This window comes from Cavia porcellus, unplaced genomic scaffold (assembly GCF_034190915.1).
Source record: "Cavia porcellus strain 051 isolate PalLab524CR breed Dunkin Hartley unplaced genomic scaffold, mCavPor4.1 scaffold_12, whole genome shotgun sequence".
NCBI classification, from domain to species: domain Eukaryota; kingdom Metazoa; phylum Chordata; class Mammalia; order Rodentia; family Caviidae; genus Cavia; species Cavia porcellus.
The window spans coordinates 19,732,258-19,748,425 of NW_026947495.1; the positions used below are offsets into that span (position 1 = coordinate 19,732,258).

The following is a 16,168-nucleotide window of genomic DNA, read 5'->3' on the forward strand; positions in this document are numbered from 1 at the left end:
GGTACAGGATTATGGCTTTTATCTGTAAAGTGAGGAAGTTGTCTTGTGGGTTGAACTACCTAGGTCATAACCATGATGTAAAAATAAAGGCCCCAAGATTTTCCCAAGAGATATTGGGGATGTTATGCATTTTTATTGTGAATCTTATCCATTTTATACTATCCGCTTTGTAATTTGTTGTGGCTAACTGAATGGATGTGACTGTTTCTACATTTTTCCTCGTGTGGATGCCAATGGTTTCACATTCTCACTTGTTGGCATAGAACCAGTAGGAATTGACACACTGTCATTGGTGCATTTTGGTTATAACCAGACTCTGTACATAACAGCAGATGACATCAAATGAGTAACAAATTACTCTGTTTTGCTTAGCCTGTGCCTTACAATGCCATAAGGTCTATGATGACAGTAGGGAATCTGAAAAATCAGCATGAAATTGGAGGAGGGAGTTACAGAAGTTAATTATTTCCCCATCTGAAAGAGTAGGTATAAAGCTGTAGGTGGGACTTGACTTTGGCCCAAGGTTAAGCTGGAAAGAGTGGGAAACATGAGGAATGTAGTGGCTAACACTGAAATATGATTTGGCCATTACAAATTGGAGTGGGGAGAGTCATGACTGTGTCATTGTATTTGAGATGAGAGCTCAGATCCAAAGGGATTTTTATTTAAATAGACAGTTGAGGATGGAAAGAATTAAGATGTTATATAGAACAATATGAAAGTGATTTTATGTATAATGTGGAAGTCCTCAGAAAAGAGGGCCCAGAATCCTATAGGGAAGAGAATATCTATTAGGAGGTTGGGGATCAGGAACCAGATAGAATAACAAAACATGAGTTAGTCTGACTGTTGTGACTGTAGGTTCCTTGTGAAACAGAGATGAGTGAGAGACAGATGTGATGACCACTCATGATATTAGGAGTCAGAGGTACTAGGGTTAGGAGGGCACCACTTAACCTGAGTGTCATGGAACCAGGATGTCATGGAACAAGTCCAGTGACCTTGACTGCCATTGGAGTTGTGAGGAAATCCAGATGGGGGCTGCTCCACTTCAGTTGTAGCTTGTGGGCTTAGAAGACTTGAGATTAGTTAGGTCTTCTGAGGATATGGGAGGATCTGTCTTGGTCCTATCAGAAGGTTAGGGAAGGCAGAGATTGTCATGTTTTCAAAAAAAGTGCCAGAGGAAGGAGAAGATTGGGATATAGTCAAAAGAGGAGGAAGGTATTGGGAGGTAGGAAGATTGTGAAGTAGGAATGGTTTAATATACATGAGTTTGAAAGGGCTTAGAAAGGTAGAAGCTCAAAGAAGTGCTTTGAGATTGGCTAGAACTAAAGGAAGAAGTTGAGGCCAAAGTTGATGTTGTTCTAAACTCAGTTTTGTAAATGTTTTTTGATGAGACCATTTACCTTTTCTACCTTTTCTGAGAATTGTGGATAGTATGGAATGTGTAGGCATTGAACGATGTGTAAACTTGAGGATACTTGCCGAGTGACTTGAGAAATAAAGACTGGATCATTATGTGATTGTATATTGTGAGGTAGATCAAGCTTAGGAATGATTTCTTGTAATGGAGCTTTAGTAACTATGGCAGCAGTTTCCCTGGCCATGGAAAAGGCTTCTATTCATCCTGAAAATGTATAGACAAAAGTAAAAAGATATTTAAAACTTTTTCTGGTGAGACATGTCTATAAAATCTATCTGCGAGTTTTGACCAGGAGTGTGTCCATGAAATTAGTGACTAGGAAAGAGGTGGTACATGTCACTGAGGAGAGGTTTTAGCATAGAGCTGACTAGTGTGAGTACTCTGATGGACAGTAGTCCTCATAAAAGGATATGTGAGCACTTAGACGGACTCTGTATATGGTCTGTGATTACACATGAAAAGAGTTGAGTGATGATGTGTAAATCTTGTTGGAAAACAAGATTTGATCCTTAGAAAATGCACCACTGAGTGTTTTGTGTATAACCTGGTTTGTGAATCAACTGTAGTTGTTTTGGTGAGTAGTTAGGCTGAGATATGGTACTTGGGACTAATGGGAGAATGTGAATAGATATGGTCATTGTTCAGCTAGTTTGGCTTGTGCATTTGCAAAAGCAATGTCTGTGAGGGGTTTTTAGAGTTCTGGTGTCCCCTGAAATGAGTAACTGCCACTTGTTTTGGGAGCTGTGCTGCTTCTAAGAGTTTAAGGATGAGAGGTACATTAATGATAGGGGTTCCATGAGTGTTGATAAAATCTCTTTCTTTCTAGATGGCAGCATGGGAATGTAAGATGCTGAATGTGTATTTTGAATCAGTGTATATATTTTCTATCTTGTCCTTTGCCAGTGTAAGGACCTGCATAAAGGCAACAAGTTCCACTCTTTGTGAAGATTCCCAGATGGTAGTAAACTTGTCTTTATTACTTTTGACTGGTTAACTATTGCACACTCTGCTCTAATACAGTGGCCTGAACACTCAGGATGAGCACTATATGTGGTCCCTGTGTCTACAAGAAGAGAGAATGTCTTACTTGAGATCTCCAGTGACACTTGGGGCTCAAAGAAAGATAAATGGGAACCATGAACCCTGAGCCCCATCAATCCTCTTAAGCAGTAAGTCTAAGTAGATCAGCCAGCAATGAACCCAGTTGTAATGTGTTGTTTTATGAGGGCAAGGAATTGAAGGATGTCTTACTCAACCTTTGGTACCTAGGAAAGTCTCTTCTTCAATGGCCTTTGAGGCTGTAGAGGGGGCAAGGCCCTGGTGGAGGTTGTGGATTTGGGCATTCTCCTGCTGAACGTCCTTCTTTGCTGCACTTTAGGCATCCTTTGGGGGGGGGGTTCCTGGAGGCAAGTATTACCCTCATAACAAAACCAGAAAAAGACCCAATCAAAACAGAGAACTATCAGCCTATCTCACTAGTGAATATTGATGCAAAGATTCTCAATAAAATACTGCCAAATAGAATGTAGCAAATCATCAAGAAGATTATACATCATGAGCAAGTCAGATTCAACCCAGGAATGCGAGGATAGTTTAACACACAAATCAACAAATGTAATGCAACACATCAACAGAGCCAAAAACAAAAACTACATGGTCATCTCAATAGATGCAGAAAAAGCTTTTGATAAAGTCAAACATATGTTCATGATAAAAACCCTTCAGAAAATCAGAATACATGGTTTTTGCCCTACATTTTATAATGGCCATGTATGACAAACCAACAGCCAACATTATACTAAATGTACAAAAACTGAAATCTTATACTTTAAAATCAGGAAGAGGACAAGGATATCCACTACCACCACTCCTATTCAGCATAGATCTGGAAACACTAGCCAGATCAATTAGACAAAAGAGAGAAATAAAATGAATAAAGATAGGAAAGATAGGAAGATGTTAAATTACCACTATTTTCAGATGACATGATACTTTACATAGAAGATCCAAAAAACTTCATTAAAAACTACTAATAGTAATAAACAAATTCAGCAGTGTAGCTGGATACAAAGTCAATGTTCAAAAATCAATAGCATTCCTGTACACAAACAAAAATCTCACCAAGAGAGAAATTATAGAGAATCACCCTTCACAGTAGCACCTAAAAAATGAAATACTTAAGAATCAACCTAAGAATAAAAAAGACCTATATGCTGAAAATTATGCTATGCTAAAAAGGAGATTGAAGTGGATATTAGAAAATGGAAGGATATTCCTTGCTCTTGCCTAGGAAAAGCTAACATTGTGAAAATGGCCATACTCCCAAAACTGTAATACAGATTTAGCACAATCCCAATCAAAATACCATTAACATACCTCAGATATCTAGAGAAAACTCTCCTAAAATTCATTTGGAAATAGAAAAAAACCTAGAATAGCAAAGGCAAGGCAGAAGGCATCTCACTTCCTGACCTGAAACTATAAAGCAAAGCCACAGTGATAAAATCAGCATGGTACTAGCCAAGAAATAGACCTGAGGATCAATGAAACAGATTATAAGATACAAACATAACTACAAAGATGCTTAGCCATCTGGTATTTGCAAAGGGCCTAAACATGTTCACTGGAAGAAGGATAGCCTCTTTAATAAATGGTGTTGGAAAAATTGGCTCTCAGTCTTAATGGGTCAAAGATCTAAATATTAAAACAGAAACACTAACTCTACTGGAGGCCAAGGTAGGTAGAAGTCTTGGAAACATAGAGGTAGGCAGAGAATTCATGAAAAAATGCAAACTGCATGGGAAACACTTCAAAGCATCAACAACTGGGATCTTATATTATTGAAAAGTTTCTACACTTCAAAAGAAATCACCAACAGAGTGAAAAGAAAACCAACAGAAGGGAAAGAATTTTAGCCACCAACCCCTCAGACTGGGGTTTATATCCAGAACATATAAAGAATTGAAAAGCATCAAGTCCCCCAAATTCAAAGACCCTTTCCAAATATGGGCATCTGACATGAACATACAGTCTTTATAGGAGTCTTCACTTTTTAGATAATTCTTGTTAGGATCCTGTTCAGGATTATTTTCAGCCATATTTGCCTCATGTATATGACTGGTGTCATCTGGAGTTATTTGCCATAGTTGAGTCTTCTGTTGTGAAGAGATGGGTGTTCAGAGTCACATAAACATCCTTAAAATATAAATGGTAACAATTGGTTATAAATTCAAACTCATCTGGACTGTTCCTAAAGCGGGAGTAGGGACTGGGGCTAAGCAGGAGTAGGGACTGGGGAGTAGGAACTGTTGAGTAGGAGTTGTAGATGGCCATGGGGCAGCTAATCAGGAAGCATTTGTGGAAAGCTACAGGGTAACTGATCATAAGATGGTTGCTTCTTGCCATGTGAGAGGAAAAGCATAAGATGGTGACTGTGTACCATGTGATCCACAACAAGGTAGCTGCTGGTGGTTATATGATGAGGGACCACAAGATGGCAATGGGTCATCATGTGCCCTGCAACAAGATAGATACTGATGGTCACACAGTGAGGAGGCACAGGATGGCAACCATTTACCATTTGGCCTGTTGGAAGATAGTGGGTTGTTACATGGTGGGAGTCTGAAAGCAGCAAATCTCCATATGACTCACAACATGATGACTGCTGAGGACTACATGGTATCGGGTCACAAGATGGTGGTCAAATACCATGGAGTTCATTAGATGACTGAGAGATATGAGATCTAATAGGTGGCTGAGAAATACGAGATTGAGTGTGGTGAGTGGGTGGGGTCAATGTTCATGGGGGAGTAGGGGAGGAGAAAGAAGAGAAGCCATTAGGTGGTGTAGATGGCTCAAGTTGAGGAGTTGGAGGAATCTGCAACTGAATGGAGGAATTGAAAGAAGAGATAGAGGCTGTTGGGGTTGACAGAAGAAAACATGGTGAGACAGAGGTTCAAGAACTTCTGGTCAATAAGGCTGAGACATTTGAGATTGGGGATCTTTGAGAGGGGGTAATAAAGATGAGAGGCTTATCATCTAAAGGATACAGTGGAGAGAAGGGGAAAGAGTCTGGTGAAGATTATGGGCCAAAAGAACTTGGACTGCCTTATGAGGCTAAACAAGAGATGGGCACTTGCTTAGATTGAAAAAAACCTGAACATGTGGGAGATCTGACTATTTACTGTTGCAATGACAAAAAAACCATCTAATTTTTGAAGAATAGAAGGCCATTGACTACTGTCATGTTTGTAAGCCAGCCAAAATATCTGCCAGTAAAATGAGCTTTTTGGATTTTAAAGTTTTCCAGAGATGGAGGGGACCATGACTATGAACAAGGCACCCCAGTAATGTTTCTTTTTGAGGACAAGAGGAAATATTACCCATAGTGACCAAATTAGAGGTGAGCCAATAGTTATGGCTAAATAGCCTCGGTCACACTTCTAAAAAGGATTTGTCACTCATTTTCAGGGTATGACAGGGAGAAAACCCCAACACCTGTTCTCATTGGCCATCACTGAGATCTTGGGAGGTAGGTCCCAAAGGACAGGAGAGTAATAGCCCTGCCTCAGTGCTTAAGGGCAGTAGCTCTGCACAAGGGTTGTGAGGGTATCTTCCTCTGTCCCTGGGACATACTGGAGGTCTTCTGACATGGGCCCATGAGTTTTTGAGACAGACTAAGAAATCGAGACAGGAAACCCCAAACTGGCTCATCTGTGAGAAATGAGGTGAATTTGTGTAGGATGCAGGCTAACAACAGCTAATAGGAAGGAGGAAAGGTTGTTACATGGTTAGGGTTAGGGTTAGGGTTAGGGTTAGGGTTAGGGTTAGGGTTAGGCTTGGAGACAGAAGGGACTCAAAACCAGGTAAAGTCCCAGGAGCGACACTCCCTGGTCCAAGTCATAGAACCAAATGTTAGGGTTTTTTTTTTTTTTTTAATGCAAAAAAGAGGCAAAAAGAAAAAGGCCTTTCTTAAGGAAGTAGAGAGAAATGTAGAGCTCACTGGGCTCCTCTGGCCAGAGACAAAAAGGGCTGAGGTTTATATGGACTCTAACCAGAGGTAGAGTATGAGGAGTAGGCATTAATGACATATTAGAAGGTGATTGGAGTTTTCTTTGTGTGTGTAGGAAAGGAAAGTGGATGTTGGATTTAGGGCTAAGGGGGAGAAGGAGGAGGAAGCAGTCATCAGGGAGAAAAGGTGGTGCTTTTCCTTTTGGCCTTCTGCCATGTTGGACCACTACCATAATATTCAACAATTTGTACTTGTGTATAAATATCCATACACACACAACTTTGCTAATTCCAATCAGTGAATTAATTTAGCACCACATATACTTAATCCAAGTATTACATGGTCTAGATCAAGCCAGCTCTGAAAAGCCCACCTCTGAGCACATGAAGATTTGGGGGAACAGCTAGATACAAGCCATAACACAGTGTTATAAGCAGAATGTGTTTTTTTCTCTGTTAGTCAGGATCTACATTAGAAACTTTCAGTGTTACTATTTAGGCATAATTAGCTGAAAGATTCTTCCAGAATGGATTCCATGTTATTTGTTTTTCAAATCATTTTGTAGCTATACATTGTTTGTGTACCCCTGACATTTATTTTTGTGTTTGTAGAGGAATTTTTAAAAATGTCCACCTAAAATTTTTCTTTTCACATTTCTCAAGCAAAATTGCAACATTTCTCTGACAGTTATTCTCATGCTGCCTCAGAAAGAGGAAAAAAATTTCATTAAGGGAAAAAAGCAAAAGGGAAAAGTACATAAAGGGGATAGGAAGCCAATATAAATAAAAATGATATTCAGAGACCCATTTGGAAGAGTGAGGCTGACTACCTGGCCAAAAATTTTCGTGTTGTTTGTATATTAAGCACACTTGACCAGTGGGCAACAAATAAAAATTAAAGCAGATTTTTTTCCCTCAACCATTATCTCTGTTCAGCAGCTCAGAGGGCAAATCTTTCCCTATTCCTTTAGATATGTATTCAGACATTTCAATTACTGTCAAGTCATATGAAATCCTAGTTTTACAGGCAATGGAGTTATAGAGGAATATTATAGGCAGTCATACAGAGCTAGCCCCTCAAAGGAGCCTGCAGAAGTGCAGAAGACCAGGTACTTTGTAACTGTAGAGGAGATCTCATGACAAAAGATAAAACAAATACATCTATGTTCTTCCCAAGGACAAAAATCAGAGACTGATATTTTAAATAGGTCTCTGGAGGTAAGTAATCACTTTGAGGAAGCCAGGAGTCCCAATCCCCTACAGGAAAAGTCACTGCTCTTTATGCATGCTATTTTGCTATGTGATTTGCTTCCCCAGTTGTCCTCAATTTAATCAATTTTACTTGAGCAATTAAGCTTATTGGTTGGCAATAGTTCTGTCACATCTCATGTCCACCTTGTGAGTTCCCATATTTCCTCTACATTAGACCAGCCTAACTTTGTATTTTTGCTCTATGAAAGTCCCTAGAAAGACAGAGTTTTTGACAACCCACTTGGGACTCCTTCTGTTTCTTTCTCAGGCAGAGTCTTTCTTTCTCTCAATAAATGTGTTCTGTTCCTAACCTCTGTTGTTCTTAAAATTCATTCTTCAGTTTTAGAGAACATGCACTCATACCAGACATCTAGTAGGTTGTGAGTTTCTTTTGCCTACATGACTAGGCTCATTTTAAGTCATTAAACACCATCTCAAATAATAATAAAAACCCTAGGCTGTAGCATTCTTTATTATCATTAATACTTCCATGCTGATACAGCCTCAGCAAAGAAAGAAGCTTCCATATATAAGTATCCTGCTTCTTTTTCACATAGTAATATTGCTTCTCTGCCCTGGAAGATCAAGTGTAGTGTCTGTTCTTATAAGTTTTACGTAGCAGCAAACTTCCACGACCAATTAACTGCCTGGCTTAGTTATATTTTAGCTTCAAACTTCCTGTGCTAACAGATGAAGTCATCCTCCAGTATCCATAGTACACTAGTCTATTAGTCCATAATTCCCGGGGTACCAAAGTCTGTGGGTGTTCCTGTCCCTTATGTAAATGTATAACCTACACTTACATTCTCAAATACTTTAAAGCATCTCTAAGCTATTTAGAATACCAAACATACTATGAGTGTATTTAAATGTTTTTCCTTACTATATTGTTTAGGGAGTGATGGCAAAGAAACAATTCTGCATGCTTTTCAGTTCAGGTACAATTTTTTCTGAATGTTTTCAATATTAAATTGGTTGATTTTACAGATTGGGAACTCACAAATATGAAGGGATGATTATATTTAAATGTGGATCTTTGTTATGACTTGTATCTTGAAGTCCCCCACACTCACAATCTCACCCAGTCATAGGTGGTGATATTTGGAGGTGGGTAGGTTTAGGGTGTGATTTGGAGATAAAATGGATGAAACTGATATTAATTGTATAATATTGGGATTAAAGTTTCCCAACCCTGTGTGTAAGTAATACCACTTGATATATTGTCTGGATGGAATGTAGGAGACAAAGAGGGCTTCAGGTATTGCTGCTATCTGCCACGTTTTGCTGACCACTTTGCTATCTTCTGCCCGCCCTGCTTTGCTGTAGACTGTTTCTCCTGTGTGATTCACCTCTGCCATGTCACTTGCCTTGGAGTCAGCCAAGCATGGACTAAAACCTCTAAAAACTAGAGGCTGAAATAGATTTAAAAGATGTGGTATTTTTATACAACAGAGTACTACTCAGCCATAAATAGGAATAAACTTGAGGCTTTTATAGGCAAATGGATGCAACTTGAGACCATACTTATAAGTGAAATAAATCAGATTCACATGTGTAAACATTGTATAGTCTCCCCCATGTGAAATAAAAGAGTAAATAGCATCTATAATGTGCAATAGATACTGTGAAATGGAAAGTGGTTCAAAAGGAGAAAAAGAACTAGGATGGATAGAAGAGGAAAGGATAGTGGGGATAAAGGAAAAAAATGCAAGTCAGTTTTACTATTAGTGTCTCTTAGATCTTTAAAAAGAAATGTTTGTGTTAGTATTGAATAGGGAAACTTTTATGCCATATCTTGTAGCCTGAGTAACTACTTATAGATAACAATATTTAATATGTAAACTATTATTATTCTCTGATTATTTATTATGGAGTTGTGTTCTAATTTTTTCCATAAAAAAAAAATAATCGCTAGGCCGAAACAAGCTTTTCTTCCCTTAACTTTGGGCTTTGAGTATTTTACCATAGCAATGAGAAAAGCGTCAAAAACACACTTTCTTTAACAACTGACACAGTCTTTGATACCTCTTCCAGTCTAGCTTATTGGATCTCTCCTAGAGTTTTCTTAAGGTAAATAATTTTCGTGTTTTAAAGGTGACTTATAAAGACTTGAATTAACTAAGATTCCAGCTGCCTAGCTTTATCATGTCCTATCACAGTTTCATTCCCCTCTGCAGCTCCTTCCATGGGTCCAAAATTCACAATTCTCAGAGGGTAAAGATGGTTTAGAATTCAGATTTTTGTAAGTCCAAAATTGTGTTTTTGTCCTAAATGACTCTTCTTGCTTTCAAAACTCTTTATGTGGTAGAGATTTTTCATAATTTTTTTCATTATGCATTCATAATCCTTTTTGTTGTGCTTCTTATAATCAAAATGGAAGCTATATTTTCTACCATGATGCAGCAGGCTTGCATTATGTCTACAAACACATATGAGAAAATACATGGTCTTCTATTCTATATTAAAAGTACTCACAATGGTAGTGATACTACTAAATCTAAGTAGGACACTAATTTGATTTTTGTCAATTGAAACGAACAAGTAAACATTATTTAAATATAACAAATTGTTGTGTATGATTATAGGGCTGACTCTGGTGTATAAAAATTTTGTTTTATGGAAATGAATAATATTTCTCATTTATTATAAGTTGGGGTATCATTTTTTAAAATTTTAGAGTACTTTTCTTCATCACAGATAGAATTAAAATTACAGAATATTTTCCCTCAAGACATTTCTCTTTGAAATTAAACTGCATGAAAAATTAATTTCATTTCCTCATAATATTTGGATTTCACTGAAATTCAATTGTCATCTCTCTTTTAGTTAAATATCTGTGAAATGCATATGGGTCCATTTTTCTTCTCAATACAAAGATTTTCATACTATCGCGCTTTTTTTGAAATAAGTTTCTCTGGACTTCACACATTGGTATGTCAGTGATTTCTTTCTTCAGAAGGAATTGGTATGTGTGGTTGAAACATTACTTTCTGTATATTGATAGGTGTCCTTTACTTGACTATTTCCTTTTTATGATAACTTCTTTCATAATATATGAAGTCAGAAATAAACCAAAACCAAAATAAGCTCCAAAATATTGGTAACTGATGACCTTATATGAAATGTGGTTGTGGAGTCTCTGAAACCTTCAGTCGTGTCTGACAATTAAAGTATTTTCAAGGGCTCCTTAGCTAAAGTCATTTTTACATCTCAGATCCTTGCAAATAATCTATGTATGTTCTATCTATCTTTGTTTTTTTTTCTTTTAAAGAGCAAAAACAATAAAAATACAGAATTCTAAACAAGATAAAAGGAAACTAATCATGCTTACTACATTGCATATTGTTATCTTCAGAGTAGTTGTTCAGATTGTAAGACATAGGCATTAAAATTTGACCAAACAATATAATCACAAAACATTCCTTTAAATGGGCTAAAAGAAATTAGTGTTATCATTACCCAAACTTATCTATCTGTATCTATATATATCTTTTCTCTTCCATTCCTTCTTTTCCCCTTTCCCTAATCCCAAATTGTCTTTCCTTTCAAGCAATTTCTTCCCTTTCACAAGATCTTTTGTATTTTTTAGATATTACTAACTCTTTGAGTTTCTTACAGTAGGGAGACAAAACATTTTATACATGTACATCTAATATGTTTCATTTATGAATATGGTCTTTAGTTGCATATATTTAACTATGAAAGCCTTGAGTTTATCTTTCTTTATAGCTGTGCAGTACTCCATTGTATTAAAATACATCTTTTTTTCTATTTCTCAGTTGATGGACATTTGAGTTGTTTCCAAAATTTAGCTATTACAAATTACAATTCTATAAATATAGGTACACATATAGCACTGTGATGTGATGTTTTTAGTTTTCTAGGGAAATGCTTAGACGGAGAATAGCTGAATTGAGTGGGACCTCCCATCTTAGTTTTTGAGGAATCTCCACACTGATTTCCACATTGTTGTATTAGTCTACTTTCCTAATTATAGTAGAGGAGAGTTCTTTTTCCTGCAGTCCCACCTGCATTTTTTATTGGTTAATTTCTTAGAAATAGTCATGTTTTTTTAAATGAGATGGAATCTCAGTGTGGTTTTAATTTGCATCTCTTGAATGACCACTGTTGTTGAATATTTTTTATGTATTTACTTGTCACTTATATTCAAGAAGTGTGTATTCTTCTCAGATGACTGTATGTGGATTGGGTTTCTGAATTTGGGGCCTGATTTTTTCAGTTCTTTATACATTCTAAATCTAAGCTGTTTGTCTGAGGGACAGTTGGCTAAAACTTTTTCCCACCTATGAGTTGTCTTTTTACTCTGTTGATTTCTTTTGATGTGCAAAACTATTTTAATAAAGTGAGAATGTTGATTCTTTGACATACTCTTGTGCAATTTGGTTTTTGCTCATAAGTTCTCTCCCTACACCTGTGTCTTCAAGATTTTTACCTACTTTTCCGTAGAGAAGATTTAGTGTTTCTGTTTCAATATTTAAATCTTTTAATATTTTTAGTTAGTTCAATGTGATAGATGTGGGTCTCATTTTAGTCTTTGGCATATGAAAAGTCAGTTTTTATAAAACTATTTATTAATGAGGCTATGATCCTTCCAGTGAATGTGTTTGATGCTTTTGTCAAAGATAAGGTGGTTTAGTGTCTTTATAGTTGTGTCTGCATCTCCTAAATTGTTTCACTGATCCTCAGGTATAGCCACCCCCCCAGTACCATGCTGATTTTATCACAAAAGCTGTAGAGTATGATTTCAAGAAATAGAGTGTGATATTTCCTGCCTTGCCTTTGTTGCCCAAGACTGGTTTTGCTATTCTGTTTCTAAATGAATTTTAGTAATGTTTTCTCTAGATCTGTGAGGTATGATAGTGGTATTTTGGTGAATATTGCATTAAATCTCTATAACAGTTTTGAGTGTGGCCATTTTCACAATGTTGGTTCTTACTATATATGAAAAAGAGATATCTTTTCATTTCCTGATATCTTCTTCAATTTCTTTTTCAGAGTACTATAATTGTTAATAATTAAAGTGTATAATTTGGGATTAAAATGTACTTAAACCAGATCAACAATCAACACTGTATTCAATTTCATCATCATCTAATTATTTTTCTCATTGCTGAAACAAAATGTCTGACACCATCAAGTAAAATGAAGCAAGATTTATTTTAATTCACAGATTATACACACTTTGGTCTATAGTCAGCTGGCTCCAACGTAGGCTAGCATGGCAGAGGAGAAATTTCTTGGTTTAGCAGTCATACACTAATGAAGCAGCACACCTCCCTTTTGCTTTATCCCATACAGGGTACAAACATTTTGGTTTTTTCCACCCATACTCACAGTAGCCCTCCATTATTCACCCCCAGAACTATGCTAAACCAATATAGCTGTTATACATTCCTAATCCTAGTCTCACACACTCATTGTCCAGCCACCACCCAAAATTCCCACATACCAATGATCACGTGAGGCGTTAGGTGTCATCTCCATACAATCTATAACAATCACCCTCAAATTCTTTTCATCTTTGTAAGTACTGCCTTTCTCCTTCTACCCCATTCCCCATGCATCTTTTTTAAAGATGTCTTTTCTCCAGCCTATGTTTCTAGTGACTTTGTCAAAATAAAAATGGCTAGAAAATGATTTTCTCTCATATTTATTAGTCTTATATTCTAGAGTTTTCATAAACATAAACTTATGGTAAGATCATTTTTTTAAATAATTTCATCGTAAAAATTTGATCACTCTTCACATTGAGTGTGTCAACACTTTATTCTTTTTTAGTTAATGAATTGTATTCTATTGTACAGATGGTCCATGATTTGCTTCTCAGTATATCAGTCATTTTCCTTACTTCCAAATTGAGATAATTACTAACAAAGCTTTGTGTGTTTTCTGTTAAAGATTATAGTTTTAAAAATTGTTATTTCAGGTGATTCTGGTACTTTGTATTTCCAAAACAATTTCAGTTTTACTTTTCTTTATTTATTAAAAAAATCATTGGAATTTTGAGAATGATGTTATTGCGTCTCCAGATCACTTTAAGTAGTATGGACATCTTAAAATATTTAATATATGTTAGTAATTCTTAGTAGTTACATTCATCTTGTTGAATTAATATATATGTATGATACTTTGTTTTCAGTCTTACTCCATACTTAGCCACTTTCAGACCCTCTTTTATCCTTGTTTCCTACCATCTATCTTTAATTTTTCTCCTTAAATTAGTTATTCTTTTGATTTCCCATTTATGTCTGTTCAACTGCCCATTTTTGTTTGGGTTTTCATCTGAGAGGATCTAATATTGTGAGCTCTTTATGTGTTCTAGATGTTAGTTCTCTAAGTAACTGGAAAAATGTTTTTTTTTTCCCATTCTGTAGGCTGCCTCTTCACTGTTTTTGTTGTTTTAACTGTGCAGTGTTTGATTCATTATGATACTGTCTGCTGATTTTTGGTTTTATTTGCTCAATAGAGTTCTATTTAGAAAGTCTTTGCCTATGTCAAGAGTTTTACCAATATTATTTTTCAGAAGATTAAACATGTTTGTTTTTACACTGAAGTTTTGGATCCCTTTTTACTTGCTTTAATGTAAGGAGAGACACATGGGTATATAGAGTTATTTTGGGGGTGTAGATAGCTATATTTCCCAGGACCATTTATTAAAGAGTACATCTTTTGTCCAGCATATGAATTAATACTTTCTTTTTTTAGTTTACAAAAAAATCAAATTTTTGTAATGAAATAATAAGAATTAAAACAGTTGCTATACCTAATATTAAGTAACTACTTATACAGAGTCATGATTCAGCATATGTTTTTATAGTTTCATAAACAGGATATCTGAAAGTGCTTGAGGTTGTTTCTGCATCCTCAATTCTGTTCCTTTTATCTACATGTCTGTTTTTGTTCTAGTACTATACTATCTAAAATTACTAATTGTTGCAAACTGTGAATATAGATGACTTCCAAGTTATTTGTGTCTTTTTTTCAATTTCCTTTATGAATAAAGGAACCCTTTTCCAGGGTTCAATGTACACCTCTTGGCTAAATTCATTTCTAAGTATTGCCATTTTTTCACCTATTGTAAATAAGGGGTCACTTTCTTGATTGAACTTTTGAACTGTTTAATGTTATTGGAAAGAAATTTTAGATTTTATTTTTGGTTTCACATTCTAGGTGAGGAGAATACTTCAAAGCCCTTTGTCCTTGTTCTCATTAAATGAATTGAAGGTAGATTTTACCAAAACAACTATCAGTTAATTTTGCAGGAAAGTTGAAATTGGCTACATTTTTAATTTACTTGAGTTTTTATAAAATCTTTACTGGGTGTAGGAGGAAGATGGTGGATCAATAAGTAACAAGGTATAGAACCTCTCTGAAAGAAACAGCTCAAATGCTAGAATTTACCACCATGGAGAAGACCGGATGAGAGGAGAGTGATTTTCATGACACAGGAAGAAACTAAGGAAAAAAAAAAAAGAAAAGAAAAACTTGGGTGGAAGGCTGGAGCCAGATGTGCTCTCACCAGAGTCAGCCCAGTTCATGGCTGTGGCACTCTAATTGGAGCCAGTTGGACCTGCAGTTGCAGCCCTTTCACTGGAGCCACAGTCACTCTGAGTCGGGGGTTGGCAAGCCCAATGGAGAACAGAGCCAGCATGGAGACCTGCAGTAACCCACAGTGAGTGCTCAGAATTTGCCCCCCCCCCCACCACGCAGGAGGGGGTGACTTACCAGACAAAGTATTGGTATTCTGCAGGACTTCAGTGACTTCAGTTTGCTGCTCCCTGCCTAGAGCAGGTTGTTGGGATCTGCTTGGGCTGGGTCACACCTGTGACTGGGACTCAATAGCCAGGGACAAAATAGTCCCCAAAGTTGTCCCAAAATGGTTCTGCCCACACAGCACACACTAAAGTGGTGAAGGCCCCTACTGATTGACTGGCTCAGAGAGGAGGAGCCACCTACACTGCTCCTGCTTGCACCTCAGTGATCAACAGCAAAATGGAGAGAGCAGCAATCCCTAGCCAGTGCACTTCAGAAGAACCATAGTCAATATGAAAGGGGACTGGGACCTCCACCATACAACTGTATGAAAGAAATAAGAAACATGACAAGAGAAAGAAATAAGAAAAATCTTCCAGGCAACCCAGGGGATATGGGTCCAGGAGAGGCAGATACCGAAGAGATTGAGGGCAACAAACATGCAATATCGGATATGGCATCAGCTGACATAAAGAAATATCTTTATGATATTATAGATAAACTCAAAACTGAAATATTAATACAAGTAAAGCAAGATATAAGAAGATTTTAAAAAGTTAAGCACTTCTCAAAAAGACACAGACAGAACAATGGAGGAACACAGAAAAAGGAGAGAAATGTTTGATGAAGAATATTAAAAAAAAACCTAGAATACATGAAACAGACTCAAAGAGATTACCAGGAAATTAAAAACTCCATTGAAAGTTGGCA

General features: G+C 36.6%; 1 pseudogene; it reads left to right on the forward strand.

Annotated features, from left to right (window-relative positions):
- Window positions 1–4,847: 4,847 nt before the first annotated feature.
- The window catches only part of LOC100714807 (chromobox protein homolog 3-like), a 166,913-nt pseudogene continuing 155,592 nt past the window's right edge, over window positions 4,848–16,168 (forward strand).